This window comes from Cyprinus carpio, chromosome B9 (genome assembly GCF_018340385.1).
Source record: "Cyprinus carpio isolate SPL01 chromosome B9, ASM1834038v1, whole genome shotgun sequence".
Taxonomy (NCBI): domain Eukaryota; kingdom Metazoa; phylum Chordata; class Actinopteri; order Cypriniformes; family Cyprinidae; genus Cyprinus; species Cyprinus carpio.
The window spans coordinates 33175463-33193248 of NC_056605.1; the positions used below are offsets into that span (position 1 = coordinate 33175463).

At 34.7% G+C, this 17786-nt stretch overlaps 1 protein-coding gene and 1 pseudogene across 1 annotated transcript in view; one reads left to right on the top strand and one right to left on the bottom strand.

The window, feature by feature from the left end:
- LOC122138547 (NACHT, LRR and PYD domains-containing protein 3-like) overlaps window positions 1–17786 on the top strand; it is a 788161-nt gene that overhangs the window by 552084 nt on the left and 218291 nt on the right. The window lies entirely within an intron of this gene.
- LOC122133861 lies at window positions 1983–16505 on the bottom strand (annotated as a pseudogene).

Sequence of the window (17786 nt, forward strand, 5' to 3'; positions counted from 1 at the left end):
AAGAACAAATTACTATGTTTCATTGCCATGATTTACTAAAACAAGGTAATGAATTCTTAATTTGTTCCCGTAAATTATTTAAAACAATGGAACGAATTCTAAATTTGTGGCTGCGATTTAAACCGATGGAACAAATTAGTATGTTGGTATGATTTACTAAAATGCCGTAAGGAATTCTAAATTCATGGCTGAGTTAAAACTTTTTACATTTACATGGCCACAAATTAATTGAAATGAGAGAATGAATTATCGTGCGGTGCTTCGTAAGGACGCGATCAGTCATCATTCTTTCTTTACGAAGTTTTTATTTTTATTTTTTCCTTCCACACTGAATGTGAAAACTGCCAATCAAATATTTGGACCAATGAGGTTTCAGTATGGGCGGAGCTTATCAACACCACAGTGCAGAAATTGTAAACAAGACAATGCATCGAAATATATTTAAGAAGAATTAATTGGTGATTTTTCATTAGATTAGGAGTGGTTTTTTTTTTTTAAACGGAGACACTTTTTGCTTTCGGATGAACCCTAGTTTTAATTAGATGCATCTTCAGCGGACACGTGGTGAATGTAACATTTTTTCTACCATGTTTATCGTATGTTCGTCTACTGAGCTTTGTCTGAATTAGATGCATTTTCAGCGGCATTTAACCACAGAGACTTTCAGCAGAACTGAATTACAGTTAGTCCTCGTTTTGTTTGCGTTGGACACTATGTAAAACTTTTTTTATTTAAATCTTAATGCCTTTTCAGCTGACACGTGATCACTTCCAAACAAGTTTTGTTTAACCATGGATGTGTAGCAGAGCTTATGGTTATTATATTGTTGTACAACACAACACGAAAACTATATCGTTTAGCCTGCCTTTGACAATGGATTCCTATTCTTTATTTTTATAGACTATATAATATGATTTAATATATATATAACCATACCTTCAGAAATACTAACATGGCGAAGTGGGTGTCTATACTACGTAGATCTGAACAATGCCAACTCGTGAGGTTAGAAAAGTATGTAAATCAATACTAGGGGGGGATTTTTTTGGATGTGATTAATATAAATCAGTTATTCTATGATCAATAAAACCAGAGTTCTAGGGACGGGGGTTTTTTTATTTTTTTATTTTTTTTTTTATTCTGCATGCCATGAGTTTCCTGAAGCCGTTATCGTCTGTGTCAGACTGAGAAATGCGTCGTGATCTTGGCACATCGAGAGATGCATGTTCTAGCGTGTGTCTGACCTGCTGCCAAGTATAAAGCTTAAATCTGTTTCGTGGACACAATTGAATCTCAATGTCTCGCATTCAAAGGCTCAAATAAATCACTCTATATTTTGATATTATAATCAGTTGTTTGATTCATTCATCTTGCATGTGCAACTCCATGACAGAAATGTTGGAATAATTGTCAAAAGTTTGGAATAATTAAGATGTTTTAATATTTATTTGATAGAGTCACTTATGTTCACCAAGGCTGCATTTATTTCGTCAAAAATACAGTAAAAATTGTGAAATATTAAAATTTTAAAACATCAGTTTTTTTTTTGTGAGAATGTGTTAAAACAACATTTATTTGAAATCTATAGAAATCTTTTGTAGCATTATAAATGTCTTTAATTTTACTTTTGAGTAGTTTAATTCATTCTTGATCAATAAAATAATTATTTTAATACCTTTTTTTTGTACAAGTTTCCAAAGATGCTGAAAATTCAGCTTTGCATCACACAAATAAATTACATGTGAAAATGTTAACATGGAAAACTCCTTATTTAAATTTTAATAATATTTCACAATTGTTACTGTTTTTGATCAAATAAATGCAGTCTTTGTAAGCAGAAAAGACCTGATTTAAAAACACTAAAAATCTAAAACATTCCAAACTCTTGTTTTTACCTTTAGTGTAGGTTATGTTTTTGCCAAAGTGGTAAAATATACATTTTGGTCTCTAAATGATGACTTAATTTGTGCCACATTCAGTAAGTCAACCTACCAATTAAACCAAAAAATGACACACTTCAACTGTAATGAGAGCATAAAATTCTGTTTAATAAGTATAATTTAATTAGGTATAAAATGAGTAAAGCAAGCAGCAACCACTATGTCTACACAATCTCTATAATAGTGCATTTTTACAGTGTGATCCTTTGGTAAATGACACAAATGATATTTGCACTTTAGATTCAAATCAAAGTTTTGTATGGAATTATGTGTTGTTTCAGAGAAACCTTCAACAGCACCAACAGGCCTGGAGACAGAAGTGATTGATTGATTGTACAAATGCATGAAGACTTGTTTTGTCTTTGTGAATCAGAGGCTGGAGTGTATGAGAGAGCGTGTTTGAGGCCGGCGGGACGTTCAGCCCGTAGAAATCTCCAGTGATGCTCCTTTTGGCTTTACATCCTCAAACTCTCGCTGCTCACTGGATATGTGGATTTCTACTGTACTAGACTCTGAATCTATGACATGAAACAGAGAAGACTAGTTAATTTCATCCCTGATGTTGCATTTTTAATGCTGTTTATATTGTGTGTGTGTATATTTAGAAATTGAAATTTAAACACCACCTAAACGCAGAAAAAATAAGCTTTCATTGATGTATGGTTTGTTAGGAGGACAAAATTTTGCTGAGATCCACTATTTAAATATCTGGAATCTGAGGGTGCAAAAAAATCTAAATATTGAGAAAATTGCCTTTAAAGTGTCCAAATGTAGTTCTTTCATTGATTGGCATATTACTAATCAAAAATGAAGTTTTGATATATTTACAGTAGGAAATTTACACAAAATATCTTCATGGAATCTTTGTGGAACATGATCTTTACTTAATATCCTAATGATTTTTGGCATTTATATATATATATATAATTTTGTCCCATACAAGGTATTGTTGGCTATTGCTATTTTTATTGAGTATTTATATCTTATTTTCCAATTATATTCCAAATTACAGCATCACTCCATTAGATATCAAGACTTTTCATAATTGTGTCTTGAATAGTATTTTGGTAGATGTTTTTACATGATATAAGTATAAACACATTTATAACAAGTGACAAAATACACTTGTATACAAGATACAGTCCATAAAAGTAATTCATAATATCATATAAAGTGTTGCTTTTCAAGTAAGTTCATCATTTTAATGAAATTTGGATATTTTAAATTGAAAAGAGAGAGTGAGAGAGTTTTTCCAACAACAAAGGATAATATGTGATGTATTTCTCGTCCTGTGGTAAGTTGATTTATTTTGCTATCCTAACTGTGAATGTTTATATGGTTGGTAGTGTTTATTATTTGTATTTAATTTTGTTTCTTTCTGTAGATTGAAACCCAGACAGAACAGATCCAAGATTCAGTGGCTGAGAACCACTGACATATGAAATATAGATTATCAGAGCACTATATATTACACATAATATGTACATTTATTATTTAAGTATTTTCTTTAGTTATTTTTGAGTGTGTATGATTTTTTTTATTATTATTTTTTGTATGTTTTATTTTGTTTCTTTTGTGCACCAAGTTTTCATTAATTTCATTAAAAATACAGTCGGATTTGTGAAATAATATAACAGTTTAAAACAACTGTTTTTTTTTAAAATAGTTTTGGTTTTGTGAAATAATATAAGTGCTGCAAAATGAAAAAAAACACCTGCAAATGTAAGACCGGGCAAACGCTCATCATTTTACTGTGGTCTGTGCTGCTTGCGCGGTTCGGATTTGTGTTTGTGAGTTGTTCGCCAGCACATCATGTGATGGCTTCAAACTGATGTTTTCCCATCTTAATTTGCTAACGGTTCGTATGCTGGTGCTTTTTCTGTTTGCACGTGTTTTTGGAAATTAAGCTTTCTTGGCCACTGTAGTTTTATATATTGTAAAATTTAACTTTTTGCATTGATCAAGGCTGAATTTTAAGTATCATTACTGCAGTCTTCAGTGTCACATGATCTTCAGAAATCATTCTAATATGCTGAGACCATTCAAAAATTTGGGGTAAAAAAAAAAAAAAAAATCTTTTATTCATCAAGATTGCACTGAATTACACTAAATTGAACAAAATACATTTATAATGTAACAAAGATTTATGTCTAAAAAAAAAATGTTCTATTGAACTTTTTATTAATCTGTGGATCTGGAAAAATAAGATGCATCATGGATTCAACAAAAATATTCTGTTTTCAACAAAAATAACTGGTTTTCAAACATTGCTAATAATCAGATGTGTTTCTTGAGCAGTGAAATCATCATATCTAGATAATGATTTCTGAAGATCATGTGAACACTGCAGATGGGAGTAATGATGCTGACTAACGCATACAGCTGCGCATCACAGAAATGAAAAATAAAAAAATATAACGAGCAAGCAGAAAGACAGGGGCCAAGCACTACAGAAGCAAGCAAGGCATTAGAGCATTGGAGTGTGAAAGCTGCAAGCATAGGATTAAGTGCAACAATAAGTAAATTAAGACATTCGATTCTGAAGATGATTTTTGTCAAAATTAAAAATCATCACTACAATCACTAGTAATATGAAATAAGGCATAATTGTATTGATTGTATTGATATTCTTGGCATAACCATATGCCAGTGGACAAAATTCAAAATTGCTGACATGAGAAAATTATATACTGTTTGACTCTGTATAATGCTTCGAATCTAAAGAGACCAGTTTAGCCAAACTGTTTAGAAGTTATATGCAAAAGTAGCCATTCTCATATCTCCTGACAGCTAGGTGGTGCTGTGCAGAAACTGTGCAGGTACCCTCAGGTCATGGTTGTTATAACACACACCAAGTTTGGTTTGAATATGCTAAAGCATTGTGTAGATATAGCCTCAGGTCTATTTTGGTGTGCTCTTGGCAGAATTCATTTGCGTGTTATTCAAAAATAATTTGACTAATCTACTTGAATTCCATAAAGTTTTGCAAGCTAGTTCTGAAGATGATCTGAGCCAGTTCTGGTGAAAATCAAACGGTCTAGAATGAGTTTGAAAAAAGTATGTATATATATATATATATATATATAATTGAAAATTGCAAAAAAATCTTGAACCATAGAAATTTACATTTAATTATGCAAATTAAAATTTCATGGCATAAGCCAAGTATAAGGGGAAAAATAATTTCTAGACCTTATGGTTCAAAAGCTATTAGCATAAACATGAGCACAACTCTGAACTGTTGGTGGCGCTAGAGAGTTTAAGTTAGAGGCTCCAAATTTGGTGTGTTTTTAATATTGATGCTGAGGTCGCCTTAATCAGTGTGCCAAATTTCATAAATGTTTACCATACGGTTCTGTGGTCTGACTCAATAGAGAAAGACGACAAAAATGAATGGACGCAATAAATATAATAACATTGAAAACAGTTGTTTGAAAAATTGCAATATTTCACAATGTTTTTGATCAAATAAATGCCGGGTCCTTGGGGATCAGAACTGAGATTTTCAAAAAGCTTCGGTTAGTTTATAAGTCGTGTTGGTAGTTTATAGTCTGTTTATTTCTTACACGTACAAATACAGCTCAGGTCCCATTTGAACATGTATTTTATTTGGTATTTAGAAGATGGTGTATTCGGGTGTGTGTTTTATGCTGGTGTTTGAGTCCGTTACCTTCAGACAGGACACTGATGGCGTCTGAGGGCTGCTGCTGTCCGTTGGCGCTCAGGTTCTTCTTGATCTCCTGCACGTGGCTTTGGTAGAGCAGCGTCGATCCGGCGACGGGTGTGTATCCACCCGCCAGCGATGTGGAGGCCGAATCCCAGGGCAGCCTCGCGGGTCTCGGCGTCCGAATTCCACGTAGTAGCCCCGTCCGCCTGTGAATTAGCCCCGTCCAGCCGTGAACCCCTGCATGGGGTTCAGGATTCCCTGAGGACAGACATGCTTTTGTTTGATAGTTCGTTGTTGGTTGTCTAAAATGAAGTGATTGTTGGAGTTGTTGGTAGGGAAGGGGATGTTGTTGAATATCTCTTACAGTTACTTATGAAAAAAAAAGTTACTCACGAAAAAGTTTACAAATGATTGATTTTGATTTTTTTATTTTAAATAGATTTTATTTTTTTTTTTTAATTGCATTGACTGTTCTAAAATATGAAATACCAAATGTTTCATGAGTTTAATAATAATATGTTTAATTTATATAGCGCCTTTCCCAGGCTCAAGGTGGCTTTACAAGGTACACCAATAATTGCATTGACTGTTCTAAAATATGAAACAAGAACAAAAATTAAGTGGACACTTGTCCAATTCTGTAACAAAAGTAAGTAAAAGTAAAAACACAAAGAAGATTATATCGTTTGTTTAGAACAAAGAATAGGACACATGCTTATTTAATAAAACGGTGTGGTAGATTTCTTATTTGGTTTATGTATATGCTTCTATTATTTTTGAAGATTAACTTTTTTTTTCAAGGCTTTGTTAGATGCCAGTCTTTTGCCTATTCGTCAGCTGAGTAGCTTTTGTTAGATGCCAGTTTTTCCTGTCGTAGCGATATGCAAATATTGGATTTAAAAAACAGTATCATAGCTATTAAACTACATCTCGTTTTGGTTTTGTTTATGTATATGTTGGTATTCTTAGAGTTAAACACTTGGCACATGCTGATTGGTTCATGTTCATACACAGCCAATGAGCTTGCTCCTTTACATTTAAATGGCTGGTTAGCATTCACTTGAGCATTTGCAGCATGCTTTCAGACTTCCTCTGAAACCCTCCACCTTCCCCAGCTCCACCTGTATAGATCTGCGACGGGGGTTTTTATGTGCTATTTGTGCAGCAGAGCGCCGGTGTTCTTAAAATACTGTACAGCACCGTATCACAGCTGTGCAGCTTGCAGTTTAGCAAGTTCCTGTACTTGCTTGCAGCAGCAGCAATAATCTACAACTACAGCAATAACCAGCAGCAGCAGCAGCATAGCAGATCTATTCAGCCAAGACCAGATACATTAACATTGTCATAACCATTACCATGCTAAAATCTTCTGAGAGGTGTCAGGATTTAACTGTATTTAACCTCAGAATGATCTCAAAGTAAGTCTGAGTTTGTGATGGCTGTGCTTTAAAATTAAATTATTATAATCTTAATTCAAGTGATGAAGGATTTCGAAAGGGACAGTTATCAGTGTTAAATACTACTATAAGTTTAACATTAGAAATCTAGAGAAGTAATCAAACGTAATCAGTTACATTACTTTATTAAGTAGTTGAAATAGTTACACTACTTATTACATTTTTGATGTAATCTGTAACCTATTACATTTCCAAAGTAATCTTCCCAACACAGCCCATATGTGTTGTGCACATTGATTTCTCTAAAGAAAAACTGATTCACTGACTATAACGGAACCTTGTGAGAACGATCACGATAAACTAATATGAGTGATGGCTTTTTAGTGATTATTAAGGGAGCACTCTTCAGGCTTTACAATCCATTCCAAAGGTGTAGGTTTGATTTTGGCATTGCTGAGGACATAACAGCAGATGACAGACATTTCATTGTTTGATCAAAATCATTGCTAGGGACAATTTAGTAGTCACTGGATGTTGAAAGGGACATGTCATAGAATCTCTACTAAGGGATTATTTAGTGGTCAATAATGATTTTCTTACTGTGTATTTTTGTCTTGTTTTCTAGTATAAATATCTAAATATTCTTAAATCAAGATGCATGAGATTTTATCAGTAAAACTGACTTAAGATATTCCCTTGGTGTCACAGACAAGTTTAAGCCTAGTCCCAGACTAAAATGTGATTCTGAGCTGGTTCACCTGTCAAAGAAAACTTGCACTGACTGATCTTAAAATATATTGGTGCCTTTGGTTTGTCTCAGGATGCACACCAGAAAGGTTTTTTTTTTTTTTTTTTTTTCTTTTCAAAGGCATGCTTATAAAAATGACTTAAATGTCCTAATTGAACTATGTCCTAATCCTGGCTTAGTGCTCTGTCTGTGAAACCAGGCCATTATGTCTTGTTTTCTTAAAAGATTATCCAAATTTTGTTCATTTTTGCTTAAAACGTGCAAAAATATCTGCCTATGTTAAGCCTTTGAATTAGTTTTATTTTTCTAACCCCACTGGCAGATAGTAAAAAAAAATATTTTTTGCAGTGTACATCCTTGATCCATTCAGATTTTGCATTAAACTTTTGTTTTTGGGACACATACACGTTTCAGGAATGACTTTCACATATTTATGCAGGATTCACTCTCGAAATAGCATAATAAATAATAGTGACAATCATAGCAATGGATGGGACAAAAATAATAGTGACACTAGATGTGCATTAAGACTAGAGCACTAGAGGGCTGCATTGGGATTGCATCGCAATCTTACAGGAGCGGGGTTATTGTGGGCGGTCAAAAATATGCGATTCATGTGATTTGGCTCATAACAGAAATCCTCACCATTATGAACCACGTGATGAGCGCGGCGTTACGCACGTTCTTCAGATCGCCGGTGAAAACATCGTGTCCGCAATCTCCAGATACAACAGCCAGACTTCGTTGATGCTGTTGGGGCAGCCAGCTGACGTGATGAAGAGCACAGAGAACAGTTTTGTATTCATTATTGATTGAACTGTTTGTTTAAGGGAACCTTCAGGTTATTAAACCGTCATGACTGTTTAAAGAGGAGGATATGAATCCCTTCTCTTGAAGAGTTTCTTACCAAACGACGAAGACCAGCATGATCTTAAAGAAGCGGATTTTGTCTCTCAGATCCGAGTCGTCTCTCTTTCTCGGTGTAGATTCCCTGTTAGACCCTTCAGAAGCGACGTCACTGAATAAACACAGACCAGGGGGACAGGACATGAGATTATAAGCGTATGAAGTGTAGGATTTACCTTAAAATATTTTCTTTTAGAAAACGCTAGTAAAAATAGCTGAAAGATTTGTAGAAAGAAATGTAGCATTGCATCAGCTTGTCTTCAAAGCAATGGATCCTCTGCAGTGAATTGGTGCCGTTAGAAATGAGAGTTCCAAGAAAACACTGGAGGAGTAGTTATTAGGGAGATTATCTGGACTCTATGTATTGAGTTAACAGATTTTCATCAGATTATTTGTTTCATCTTTTGTCTTCTCCAGATGTTATACAGAATGGACTGGAGTGCTGTGTATTATTGTGATGTTTGTTATCAGATGTTTGGACTCTCATTCTGACGGCACCCATGTCAACTGCAGGAGCATCCATTGCTGAGACACTGATGCAGTGCTACATTTCTCCAGATCTGATGAAGAAACAAACTCATCTCGGATGATCTGAAGGTGAGCACATGTTCAGCTAGTGTTAATTTTTAACCTGAGCAATTGTTTTAAGCTAAACTGCTCTTTATGTCTTCTACTCACCCAGCAGACACGGTCCCGTCTTGAACAGCACTGGATTGACGGAGGGAGCACCAGCCAGCCTGGGAGCGTATGTGGTGACGTAGTGAGGAATGGGCCGTGCTGAAGGCCGTTCTCACAGCTCACATGACCAAACCACAGGCAGGTCAGGTTTGTTCATTGAAAGTTTGCATGTTATTAGGTTCATTCATTCACTGGGAATCAAACCCCGTGCTTTGGAGTTGCTCCTTTCATATTGAACATGCAACATATTAACATTTACATTTACATTGTACAGTTAGTCATTTTATCAGACGTGTTTCTCCAAAGTGACTTTACAAATGGAGGACAAGGAAGCAATCAAAAACAACACAAAGAGCAATGGATATACAAGTGCTTATAAACCAAGTCTCAGTTAGCGTAGCACAGTATACTGTACGTATCAAGGGCTTTTAAAATAATTATAATTAACTAAAAAGAAAACATATAGAAGAGCAAAAGAATAGAGCAACCTAGGGTTAGAAGGTCTTTTTTTATAATTGTATAATAAATGAAAAGAAAATAGATGGAATACAAAAAGATTAGAAAGGTAGATAGAATTTTTTTTAAAATAGAATTAGAATACCTTTATCATCTTTTACACACTGAAAAATAATGTATTTTTTTATAATTGTAGATAGAATGTTGTCCCAGCAAGTTACTCAGTACATTTCACAAATAATTTAAGCAATAGAAAGTAAAAAAAAAATTTTTTAAATAAGAGTTTAAGGGGTTCTTTCACACTGGAATGAATAATAATGTTGTTCTTTAGAAGACTTGTCTTATAACGACATGGAATTACACACAGAGTTTGTGATTTTTTTGTTTAAAATTTAAAACATTTTCAGGTTTGCTTTCCACTATAATGAATAAATAAACTTGTATTTGTGAGCTTAAACGCATGCTTACGTAACTATGTTTCTCTACTTTTTGAAATTTAAAAAGGTTTTATTTACCTATTTAGAAATTACTCTTTCAATTTTTGTTAGTATTTATTTATTTTTTAATTTTGAGGTAGAAAGGCTGAAATAGTATTTTCTTGCTAAATCTACTCCAATAATCTGTTGTATTTATAATAATTTGTAAATAATTTGAAAAAACATTTTATGGCAATTTTTTTTTTTTAAATGTTTGGTTTTAGATTTTAAGAACATTATAAGATTTTCTTTTCACAGTAATGAATAAAATTTATTATTTATAAGACTTTATTTGTGAAGCCTAAAGTGCCTGTTTTTACTGAGGTATATAAAGTATTATTTATTATCTTTACACATTTAGGATGTTATTCTTTTACATTTTTTCTTAGTATTTATTTATTTATTAATTTTGAAGTAGAAAGACTTAAATAAATAGTATTTTCTTGTAAATCTACACCAATAATCCTTATTTAATTTACAATAATTTTTAAATAATATTTTAAAAATATATTTTTTTATATTAATTTTCATTTACAAATAATTTTTACAGTGTACTAAAGGGCTCATATCATAAGTTTTTATGAATTTATTTATTGGATTCATACGGTCCACAGCATTTTAGTAACGTTTATGACATCAAAAACCCGTTCAACTTTTCAGGGCCGTGGAAAATGTTTCTGTCAACATATTTTCATATAATTTTTCACAAGCACTGTTCAAGAGCTTTTGTAAATGCAAACAACAGTGTCCGACGCAAAAGAAGCGAACACTTGTGGTGAGGTGTTTGTAATCAGTGTGTACCTGGAGATGGAGGAGGTAGTAGTTAAAGCTGGCGACGCACCTCCACACCCAGCAGCAAGGCGTCAGACCCCACGTGATCGATGTGATACAGGAACGTAGTGCTGGGAACACACAAACCCACATCAGCATCTGCTGCGCCTCATCGACACCAGTGGTCATTAGGGGTACCACCTGTGTCCCGCCGACGCTTTCACCACTCTAGGAAAGACGTCCACCGCGTAACAGAGTCCACCAGTAATGGGCGCTGAAACGCTGTGATCCTCATCCTGACGAGACAAGACCAGATTCAAGTCACACCTCGACCTGTTACCGCTGCGGCACAAAAACAGTCTTGAGTAGCACAGTATGGTTTTGTAGAATAGACAACAATACATTGTTATGGTCACGAATTATTCATTTTTAATTATTCACAAACATTAGTGATACTTTCACGTAAGATCATGTTCCGGAAGATATTTGATAATTTTCTATAACCGTAATATTAAGGGTGGTAACGTAGTATTTCACGATTCAGGTCAATATGATTATCATTCATGATTCGAGTCTAATTTGATATCAATATGCATCACATTGATTTTGTGTATGTTTACTAAATTATATAAGCAGGCTACTTTTAACTCTTTCCCTGCCAAACACAGAATGTTGTGTTCTTCTCTCTGTTAGACTCTAGGGGGCGCTATCACGCATCTCCTGAATGAGTCTAGAATCACTGATCAAAAACACAGACGAGGAAGACGCAGAAGCATATGAAAAATAATGCCATCCTCAACACTTATCACATATAAATGAAAACTGCTTAATGTTAGCGAGTGAAATGTGGATCCAAAAGAGTAAAGCTGGACCTAGGAGTGCTGATGGAGTCATCTACTTGCAAGCTCTGCTGATAATATTACTGAATATGATCCAGATGTAGTATTTGATAAAAATGCGATTATTTGCTCAAAATTTTTTTATGAAACCTACCTACATTCAAGTCTTGGAAAAAAAAAATGCTTGATGCTAGAATAAAACAGATTTGTATCCAGATGTAGTATTTGATAAAAACATTTGGCCAAACTTTAAAGATGCATTTTTCTCAATATGCAGGCTTTTTTTTTTCACCCTCAGATTCCAGATTTTCAAATGGTTGTATCCTCAGCCAAATATTCCTGGTCCTATGATGTATAAATGCTCACTTTTAAAAAAATCGACCCCTAGACCCTTTGTGACTGGTTTTGTGCTTTTTTTTTTTTTTGTGGCTCACATATGCGCATTAGGCTTCTTCCTAAAGATGGCATATTCTTAAAGATTAGAATTTAAATTGGCAAATCTGTGAATTTTTGAAAATAAAATTTAATTTTTCTGATTTTTACAAATTATGATAAATTGTAATGAAAACAATAATAATAATAAATTCAGATATTTTTAAGGTTTTGTTTCCACTGTAATAAACAATGATTTGATAATTATAAAACTTTCATTTGTGAACTTAAATGCTTAATAACTTGTATGTAAAAGTAAAACTGTATATTTATATTTTTCATTGTACATTATTATATTTATATCGTAAATTCATATTAACAGTTGACAAAACACTACAATATTATATTAAAACATAATAATATTTATATAGAGAGAGTGAAGACTAAAGCATACTGCCTTTTATTTCCATATAAAATAAATAAATACTAACAGACATTGATAAAGTTAATGTAGCCTAATACGACATACTAGTGTGTTCTCAAAATTCTTTAAATTTTGGAAAAAGATACATATTTTGAAGGGGGAGTTGAATTTACCTGCCTAGTCCAAATACAACGATTTGATAAAAAAAAGTAAAGAAGTCTACAAGGGGTGACCCGAGAAGGCATGACTTTTATGTAAATGGGCAAAGGAGTGTTAGGTTTAAACACTTAAAAATAGTTCTTTTTTGCTGATTTTTAAAAAATTGTGAAAAATGCCATGATTTTCAAAAACCAAATGCAAAAAAAGGATAATAGGAGGGGGTGAATTTGTGAGCCTAACGATGCAAAAAATGCGTTGATGGTCTTAATGGATTTAGGTATGGGAAGCTTAAAATGAAATCTGCTTTACCCTATGTGGATAGTACTATTTAATTTTTTTCGTAGCATTTATAAAATTTTCATTTTGGAAGAAAATATATGAATATATATAGAATATTGTATGGTAAATAATATATTCATAAAGTTTGCTTGTGTGCTGTTGATAGGTAAGTTTCTGTTATATGAGAGTGTTCCTTCAGGTTCCTTATAGTATGAATAATCTTTCATTTTAAAGCATATTTTAAATATTTTTTTGTGTTTTTGTGAGATAAGTAATTTAGTTGTTTAGATGGGATATTGATTTTATTATTTAAATAAAGGGCAAAATTAGTTTTTTTTATTTTTTTTTTTTAAATGCATAATGTTAAGATACAACCTATTATACATTTAGACATATTAAGGAATTATTCTTTTAATTTTTGTCAGTATTGCATGGTAAATAGCCCAAGAAAAAATGTGTTTAGGTACCAATGAATAAGTGCCTTTTGAGTGGTGTGCTGTGAGTGAGACTGCTGTGATGTTGTTTTCTCAACCAAGTGCTGCCGGATCACAAAACCACTCAAGTGCCAGACGCCAGAGCAGTCCCGAGCGGAGAGCCTAAGCTGACCAGATCTCGGGAGAAATTCCCAGCCAGACGCTTTATCGGAGGCACCACCATTCCTGGACAAACAGCACAGATCAGTCCGGTCTCCTCAAACACAAACAGCTGTTCTCTGATGAAAACACTTGACACTTATCACAGTGTAAGAGTGTTTAGAAGTGATCTCACTAGTGTTCTCTGTGTATTTGACAGCTTTGTGTGTCATCTGAGGCCAGAGATTATCTGACAAAAGAAGTGTGTTTTTGACTAAAATTGTCTGCCATCCCTGAGCTGGAAGTCTGGATGTTGCATGAGTTTGGTGTGTAGTTTTGAGATCGTGTTTCGTAGTTGTGAGAATAATGGTGACTTGTGTCATGAACTGTGTAAGCCAGCAATCGTAGGAAAAAAACTAGGCTATGAACATTGAAATAATGAATTCATTGATGCAAATCAACTTCAAAATCCTACATTTAGACACATCTTTTCTGGATAGAGCACATTAAAAATCTAGCACAAAGTTGGGACGTCTATACTGATCTTATGCAGCAGTGCATTGACCCAGATGCTGTGTGTGTGTGTTTGTCTGTAGTGCATGTGTGTTTGTGTGTAGTGTGTGTGTGTGTGTGTGTGTGTGTGTAGTGTGTGTGTGTGTGTGTGTGTGTGTGTTTACCTGCGGCAGGCTGTGTAGGGTCGTGTAGACGCTGATGATGAAGAGGATCCGAGGCGAGTGAGGCAGGCTTTGTGCGGAGCTTCCGTGGCCTGAAGGGGCCGGTGTTTGGGCAGCGCTGGAGGCCGGTGAAGATTTGTGCTCAGGCGGGCGCTCGCAGGAGCAGAACATCACGCTGAAGAACTGCGGTGGCTGGAAGCCGGTGATGAACTCGGTGGCCGGGTCGCGGTTTGGGCAGCAGAAGGTCTCCAGACGCGGAGAGGCCATGATGGAGCTCTGGAGGAGAACAGAAGGAGAAGGAAAGAAGAGAGAAATTCTTTCATGACTCTGAGCTGCGAGTGAATCACGAGCTCCAGCATCATGTGCTTCGGGTTAATCTGGAGAACAAGAAACAGAGCCCAGAAAACTCTTGTGATGTGTGTGTGTGTGCTCATGCATGCGTGCATGTGTGGGTATGTGCGTGAGAGAGAGAGAGAGAGAGTATGAGTGAATGTGTGCTGGTGTAGCAGAGAAAAGTGTGTATGCGTGTGTGTGTGGGGAGAGAGAGAGAGAGAGAGAGAGGGAGAGAGAGAGTTTTGTGTGTGTGTGTGTGTGTGTGTTTTTTTTTTTTTGTGGTGGGGGGGGGGGGGTTTGTTTTGTTTTGTTTTTTTTTGTGTGTGTATGTGTGAAACGAGAGAGAGGTGGAGAGAGAGAGAGAGTGTGTGTGTGTGTGTGGGAGAGAGAGCTCGATGAGTGTGGAGAGATGAGAGAGATAAGAGTGTGTGTGTGTGTGTGTTTGCTAAGCTTGTGTGTGTGGAGTAGAGAGGGGTGAGAGAGAAAGATTGTGTGTGTGTGTGGGCGATAGAGGGGGAGAGAGCATCCGCGAGTTGTTGTGTGTGTGTGTTGTGTAGTGTGTGTTGTTTGTGTTTTGTGTGTGTGTGTGTGCCCTGCAGTGTGGCGTTTTGTTGTGGTAGAGAGAGAGAGAGAGAGAGCTGTGTGTGTGTGTGTGTGTGTTGTGTGTGTGTGTGTGTGTGTGTGTGTAAGCAGGCTGATGCTCAGAACAATGCCAGAGGCTGCAGGGCATCCCCAGAAAAAAGACAAATTTCAGCAAAACGTAGTCAACTATTTTTCAAATGAACCCAGGTACAATAGATTGTATATTTTATTTAATAACATAATATATACAATTCAGGTTATTTGTATAGCGCTTTTTTTAATGATACAAATCGTTGCAAAGCAGCTTTACGGAAAATTATTATATTATAATATAATATCAAAGAAACAAACTGATTTGAAAATTAAAAAAATTGCAAAGCAGCTTTATTTATAAAAATTGAATAACTATAGAAACAATAAATAGATTTATTATTCTTTTTTAACATTATTTTTTTAAATTTCCGTATTTTTTATTATACATACAAATAAAGGAGGAAGAGCGCTCCGTGCCTTTCCAGCGGCCTGCTGATCCAGCAGCTTTAGTCCTCTGAGGAGAAACACAGCTTGGTTTGGCTTGTTCCTTCAGCCCAATCGTAACCAGATTTGCACACAAGAGTTGTCCATCTGCATCCTGATCAAACACAAACACAGCGAGTAAAAACAACTAACTTAACCATCTATATATTCATCAGGCTGCATTAAACTGACTCAGACATTATGTAACAAAGATTTGCTGTTTCAAATAAATGCTGTTCTTTAGAAACTTTTTTTTCAACACATACTCCTGAAAAAATAAAGTGGCATCACAGTTTCAACAATCATATTCATCAGCACCCTGTTTTCAACATTGATAATGAACAGAAATGTTTCTCTTGAGCAGCAAATCATCATATTAGAGTGATTTCTGAAGATCAGGTGACACGGAAGACTGGAGTAAGTGATGCTGCAAAATTCAGCTGGCGCATCACAGAAATCATGACAGATATAGAAATCAGATATCTTAAACTATAATATTTCACAACTCTAACTGTAATTTTGATCAAATAAAAGCAAAAGTGTGTGTATCCAGTCTCAGATGTTGAGTGTTTCTGTCTGTACAGATGTGAATCGTTCAGCCCATGTGTGACACTGATCCTACAGGAAGTAGTTCCTCTCAGCTCTTCCACTTCCTGTTTCCTCATCCACTTCTGCTCATCTACATGTGAGGTTTTCTCTCTGTTCAGAGTCCTCATGAGTGTGTATGTGGTGTATCTGAGTGTTTGTCAGTGATGTTACTCAGTTTGACCAGATAATAAAAGTTCAGGGGTTAAGTGTGGGAAATGTGTTATCATGACGGATAGTTCATATTTATTTCAAGTAACATTCATTGGTTTTCGTTAACTATATTTTATGTGCCATTGCTAGGATCCTTGTTTCAGTGTAAAATTTGTTGATTGTTGGATTATTATAGTATATGTGTCCCTGGAGCACAAAACCAGTCATAATGGTCAATTTTTTAAAAATATATATATTTATGCATCATCTGTAAGCTAATAAATAATCTTTCCATTGATGTATGGTTTGTTAGGAGGACAATATTTGGCTGAGATACAACTATTTGAAAATCTGGAATCTGAGGGTGCAGAAAAATCTAAATATTGAGAAAATCATCTTTAAAGTTGTCCAAATGAATTCTTAGCAATGTATATTACTAAATCAAAAAATGAGGCTTGAATTATATATTACAGTAGGAAATTTACAAAATATCTTCTGCATGGAACATGATCTTTTTACTTAATACCCTGATGATTTTTGGCATAAAAGAAAAATCAATCATTTTGACTCATACAATGTATTTTTGGCTATTTCTACAAATATACCCCAGAGACTTAAGACTGCTTTTGTGCTCCAGGGTCACATATTACAATGTTTACATTTGTGAATTTTTGATGTTGTTGTTTTGTTTAAATAATTAGTTTGTTTAATTGATCACAAAATTTCTATTTTTTTTATGTTTGAAAGTATAAATCGTTTCTTTTAGCATAATATGACAATATTAAAGTAGTTTAAAAACGTCACGCGTTTGCACTGCTGAACACCGAAGTGTGTTTGATGCTGAATCTTGTGTGTGATGCTCCCTCTGCAGCAGCAGGTGTCAGTGTGGACACAACATTACCTGATCTAATCTCTGACACTCATCACATCATGCTCCTTTCATATTACAGAAGCACGCTAGATCCCAAAGAAATCAGGGTTATTATCAATCTGATATTTCTGAAATCCTGATTGCATTTATTCTCCGCAGTGATATTATAGTAAGAAAATAATCATAACTTCAAATAAAATAAACATATATAACTTTGGACTAGTTTCTAAGGCAAAATTTCACTTGATGTACTATAATTACTAAAAATAAACCTAACATATAAAAATTGTGTGTGTGTGTGTTTTTGTGTGTGTGTGTGTGTGTGTGTGTTGTTGATCTGTGGGTTCAGTGTGTGTGTGTGTGTGTGTGTGTGTGTGTGTGTGTGTGT